Below are 5,991 nucleotides of genomic sequence, written 5' to 3'. Positions count from 1 at the left end.
GGCGGACTCTCAACCACTGCGCCACCAGGGAAGCCCTGGTACTAGTCCTTTGATCTTATCTCGTGCCATCTTTCCTTTGGTGCACTCTACCACAGCCACCGTGGCCTTCTTCCAGTTCTCAGGACACACTGACCTGGCCCTACAGCAGCGTCCTTGCGCTTGTCATTTCCTTTGTCTTGGAACGCTTCCTCTGCTTCTTTGCACGGCTGGCTCCTCTCCTCCAAGTCCCAGCTTAATGTCACCTTCAGCTTAACGTCCTCAAGGAAGGAGCAGTCTCCTTTGACCACCTGTTCCATTTATCTCTGTCACAGCACCTTATGCATTTTTCTTCATTGCCCTAATCACAATCTATAAGGTATTGATTTGTTACTGGTTTACTCCCCTCCAGAATGTTTGCTTCATGAGGGCAGTGACCTTGTCTGTCTTGCTGTCTGTTACATTCCCTGCCCCTAGCATGGTGCCTTTCCTGTAATAGTTGTTCAACAAATACTTGTTAAATGAATGCCGAAGGATAAATTTCTAAGAGTTAAAAATCTGACTCTCATTAAACATATAGTGAGCTTGTGTCAAATATTTATTTAACTCGCTCAGTGAAGGAAGCAGCAAAATAACAAAACTGGTCCAAGGAATACTCTAAGAACAGAGGTTTTTATAGAGTCAGGAGGTGTGCTGAGATAAGTTAGCTTGGTTAGAGGTAAATCTGGTTAATATCCTACGGGGCAATAAACTGTCATCTTTGGGGTTGTCTTTTCTACTGAATAGGAATCATTTGTATCTCTAACAGAAGAAAACCTATAAATTAACTGGTAACTTCACCGAATCTGGACCTTAATAATAATAATTAACAAGTCAAACAAAAATACATTCTTTTTTTTTTTTCTTTTACACTATTTTTTTTTTTGGCCTCGTGGCAGGCAGGATGTTAATTCCCTGACCAGGGATCAAACCCGTGTCCCTGCAGAGGAAGCGCCGAGTCTTAACCATTGGACCTCCAGGAAAGTCCCAAAGGTACATTCTTTAGAGAAATGCTGCTTAGGTAGGTCAGTTAGGCAGCACTCCAGCATGACATTGAAAAGATATGCAATTATCTTTTTTCCTTAATTCTAAGTTTTGGACAATGTAAAAAAAACCCCACCAAATGAATGAACAAATGTTGCAATTGAAAGGGGGAGGGCTCAGTCAGTTGGAGAGCAAGGAACTAAACATCTGTTTCATCATATCCTCCCGCAAGCCATCATCATTTGATCTAGCATCCATTTTAAGAGTCAGCCAGTGTTTCACATTCTCTGTGAAGTCTGCCTAAAGTTTCCTCTCGTCCCCTGTCAGGCAAACTAAGGTACTCAATCCTTGCTATTAAGACGGTGGTTGTTATCGAGGCCCTAGATTTTTTTCCTATGACGCGTTTAGCCCTGGTTTATGCCAAGACACCCTGCTCCCGCTGTAATCCTGGTTTCCCAGCTCGTACTTTTGTTTTGTGGATATACATGAGACGCTCTCTGGGGAGTCCCAGAAATAATTGAGGTGGGGTAGAGAGGAGACTTCGAAGGTGGGAGTCCCATCCCTGCCATCAACAGGTGAGGGCTGGGCAGGGGTCAGGACAATGTAAGCAGAAATGTAAAGATAACCTCGTTCATATCCCACCCAATGAAACCAGCTGCACACTGGTTAGACAAGTATCAGAGCTGTTTCCTCACAGCTCTCTCGGTCCCATGAGATGCTACTCTGTGAAACAGGTCCAGAGCCTAGCCTCACATGTGTATCTTTCTCTGGTTTTAGAATTGACTTTATTGGGGGGGGCGGTCTAACAATTTTAGGGACCAAAGTCCTGAGCATTGAACCAGGGACTATCAACTCCAAGGCAAATAATGACTCAACCTAAGCTGAAACAGTCCCCTTAGTAGCTCAGAAGGGACCTTTTGGCAAGTGGCATCTTGCCAGGAAATTGACTCAAAACAAATCTCTAGCAGCCCAGAGGTGCTGGAGGAGAGTTTCAGAAACAGTCAGCACGGAGACGACTGTGCAACAGCTTACAAGAATTGCCTCACTCACGCTTTGATGTTCATCCTCTGCAGAGCTCTGTTCATCTCTGTGGCTTCAAAACGGCACCCAGAAAAAAAAAAAAAAAAAAAAAAAAAATCAGCGCCCAGGAAGCAAAGCCAGTTACATCAGGAGGAGACCTTGGAGACCTGCTATTGCATCTCTTTCATTGTACAGGTAAGGAAACCGAGGCACAGAGAGAGTAAAGGATTTGCCCAAAGCTACACAGCAGAGAACTGTGAACAGAACCTGGATCTTTTGCTTCATAGTTAAAGTATTTCCAATCCATGGTATCTTATATATTATTTGGGTAGAAGGTGTGGCGACCACATGCATTTGCTTTCTTGCTCATATATCTCTATTCCTGGTGCAGAGCTCAAGCATCAAGCAACAAACAGTGGGAAGAGATAGACGTGGCCCCCGTGTATGGGAACAGCATGTGACAGTGTGTCAGCACAGACATAATTTAAAGCAGTGCTATGGCAACCAGCATTCACTCTGGCCCCAGACAGCGCCGTGCGCTCCGGAGTGTAATTGAAAATGGCTTCTCACGTGCTGAGAGGAGTGCGTGCTCAAGGTTCTGTTTCTCCTGCAGTGAGTGACCCTAAAATAGACCAAGTGCTGAGTTCAGAAACAGGACCCGTCCAGCTTCTTTACCGAGGGTTGGGGGGTTTCTCAGAGAAGAAATAAACTCAGCAGCCTTGGGAATCCCCAGGAATCACTGTGTCTGGCAGTATGGTTTTGTTTCCTTTTAGAGACAATTTCAAAGTGTGTTCCTGGAACAACAATGTTCCAAAGACATGCCCTAGATGATGAGGGACAGGTAAGGGGGAGGGACACCACCGCTGGTATCTTCCTTACACACTGAAGGTTCTGCTGCTACCCCCCCCCCCCACCAAAAAAAAAAAAAAAATCATGAACCAGAGCAGCAGACCAGGAGAGGTCTGGACTGAGTTAAACTTCACCAGTAGGATTGATTATATAGGCCATACTACTGAGACGCTGACACCTTCTTGATTTTAACTTGAATGCTCATGTAATCTGTCAGTGGAACTCCTGAAACAGGTCATTTGGCATCCCCCAATATATGATCGCCCTTCTTTTTCTGAGTTTCTAATTGGGCACATTGGAATAAAGACTTCCAGCTTCCCTGACACGTAAGCATGGCCCTGTGACCAGTTCTGACCACTGCTCTGCGAGTGGAGGTGTGGCTTTCCAGGTCCCTCATCCTGGGACCTGCCCCTCTTCTCTTTGGCTGGTTTTCCATTGCAGTGGTGACAAGCCACGTGGGCCATGAGGATGAGGGCAACCCCACAAGAATGGCGGAGCAATCAGACATACTTTAATGGTAATTCAAAAAGCTACTTATTTGATCACTACTAAAAAAAAAAAAATTAAGTGGGAGGTACCCAATGTGTTAGGTAGGTGAAGCTTGGTTCTGGGCAAAGCTCTTGAACCTGAACTGCCCTGCCAGCCCTCTCTCTATATATGTACTTAAATTCTTTCTGTGTTAGCAGCGGAACCAATATGCTATAATGCCCTTACCAAAACTGCCAATGCTTGTGTTAAAAGTATTATTTAGGATGCTTTGGGTTATAAGTATCACTAACATGCAGTCTTGCTGAAAAGTAGCTTAAGAACATAGGAATTTAAAAAATGATGTTGGGGCTTCCCTGGTGGCGCAGTGGTTGAGAGTCCGCCTGCCGATGCAGGGGCACGGGTTCGTGCCCCGGTCCGGGAAGATCCCACATGCCGCAGAGCGGCTGGGCCCGTGAGCCATGGCCGCTGAGCCTGCGCATCCAGAGCCTGTGCTCCGCAACGGGAGAGGCCACAGCAGTGAGAGGCCTGCGTACCGCAAAAAAAAAAAAAAAAAAAAAAAAAAAAAAAAAAAAAAAAGGTGTCATTTCACAAGAAATCCAGAGGTAGGGAGTTCCCAGGGTTGGTTCATCGTTAGGTTGCTGTTGACAAACTGCTGCTATGACAAATTATCACACACTTGGTGGCTTAAAGCAACCAAATTTATTCTCTTACAGCTCTGGAGGCCAGACGTCTGAAATCAATTTCACTGGATTAAGGTCCGTTGGCAGCGCTGGTTTTTTTCTGGAGGCTTTAGGAGAGAATCTGTTTCCTTGCCTTCCTTAGCTTCTGGAGGCCTCCTGCTTTCCTCAGCTCATGGCCTCTTCCTTGAATCACTCCACCTCTTGCTTTCTATTTCTGTAATCAAATCTCCCTCTGTGTTCCTCTTTTATGGACCCTTGTGATTACCTTCAGGACCCGCCCAGATAATTCAGGATAACCTCTTCATCTCAAGATACGTAACTTAATCACACCTGCAAAGTCCTTTTCCTTACGTAAGGTAAGATTTACAAGTTCTTGGGATCAGATCATGGATATCTTCAAGGTATCCTACTTGAACACTCAGTGTGCCACAGTTGTTAAGCACCCAGGCTCTTCTCATTTTCCTGCTCTGCCATTCTCAGTGTTTTGGTGCTATCTCCCTTCATGGTTTTAAAGTCACTTTGGGTTCCAAGCATCACATCCTCACCAGGCCTTGTCTCCAGCAGCAAGGCAGGGGTCTTCCCATCCTGCCTCTTCCGTTATTAAGGAGGACCTGCTTTCTCAGAGCTTCTCAGCAGAAGCCACAGCAGGTCCCAAGACTAGGTCACCTGCCTGTGATCTAGCTGCAAATGAACCTGACAATTTGCTGGCCTGGAAGTTTAACATCGACAGCAGGACATGGGTGCTGCTCCCAAGAGGGAGAATAACAGCTGGGGAGGCAGCTACTCACTCCTGAAGGTCCTGCACGAGTTTCCACAAGCATGCGCGTCACCAGAGAGCCCTTGTCTCTGGACCGCCCTGAAAAGCACATGTGCCGAGAAGATAATCACGTTTACTGTATCTACAAAGGAATATTCTATTTAACCGTCAACCATGAATGGAAGAAAAGATGTTTAATATTGGTGTGTGTGTGTGTGCATATACGCAAAGCACAAACAATGTCTAACAATTTTGGTCACTAAACACAAGGATAATGTGTGACAATCAAGTTGTCCTTTAATTGATTCAGCCAACATTTGAATCACCTTCTCTGTGCCAGACTTCTCCATCAAGGGTTGAAGTTACAAATATGAATAAGAAAAGATCCCTGGTGTCAAGGAGGTCCTGGATCATTGTGAGAGAGACAGACAATCTAAGCGAAGGCATAGCACAGCTCTGATGGGGACAGGAGATGCTGGAGTGATGCACAGTGATGATTTGTGGAACCCAAGTGTTGTCAGACTTCAAGAAGTATGGAAGCAGGAAATGAAGTATCAGGAACCAGGACTGGCAGGTCATTTCTCACTTTCCCATTTCATGGTTTCTTCCCTCCATGCCTTTTTTCCCTTTCTCTTTCTCTGTCCAGCCGCCTTACAACTAATGGGCCCCCCTACAGTGGGCTGTCCCACTATAGTGTGGTGAGGTCATACTATACTATAGATGCTACAGCCAAAGCAGGAGGCTTGAAAGGCACCCACAGGTACCTCTCAGAGATGATGAAAGGGAAAGAGGAAGTGGAGGACAGGCAGAGGCAGGGGCTGTAATCTGAGTCACTTAAGTTAGCTGTCTGTACCCACTTTCAGGCGGCTTGCTCCACTTCTTTGAGCCTGGAAAAGAGTGAAAAAAGACCTTGCTGGGTTTGGAGGAGGAAGGAGCCGCCCACTGCTCTCTCTAGGGGGCCCCAGCAGAGGCTGCCATGTAGAGGCTCAGGGCCAGTGTAGAGATGGGGGCTGGCACAAAGCCAGAGCCTGTGGTTTTTTTTGGATCCAGTAGGAAAAGTTCCTGCCCAGAAATAACAGAGACTGGAGAGTGTGTGTGGGATTTTCTCTTACCCTCAGCGCGTCTCTACCTCCACCCTGGCCTCACTTCAGGAAGGAGGAGGTTGCAGTACTGTTGCTGCTAGCAGGCCACTGTTAT

At 46.2% G+C, this 5,991-nt stretch overlaps 1 long non-coding RNA gene across 1 annotated transcript; it reads left to right on the top strand.

The window, feature by feature from the left end:
- Positions 1-1,202: 1,202 nt before the first annotated feature.
- LOC116751430 lies at positions 1,203-2,879 on the top strand. The gene is made up of 3 exons (XR_004349250.1): positions 1,203-1,336; positions 2,073-2,214; positions 2,411-2,879. It is a non-coding gene; the product is annotated as an uncharacterized LOC116751430 (long non-coding RNA).
- The last annotated feature ends 3,112 nt before the right edge of the window (positions 2,880-5,991 follow it).

This window comes from Phocoena sinus, chromosome 3 (genome assembly GCF_008692025.1).
Source record: "Phocoena sinus isolate mPhoSin1 chromosome 3, mPhoSin1.pri, whole genome shotgun sequence".
In the NCBI taxonomy this organism is placed as follows: domain Eukaryota; kingdom Metazoa; phylum Chordata; class Mammalia; order Artiodactyla; family Phocoenidae; genus Phocoena; species Phocoena sinus.
Note: the sequence above shows the minus strand (reverse complement) of the source record. Positions and strands in the feature narration are given on the sequence as shown.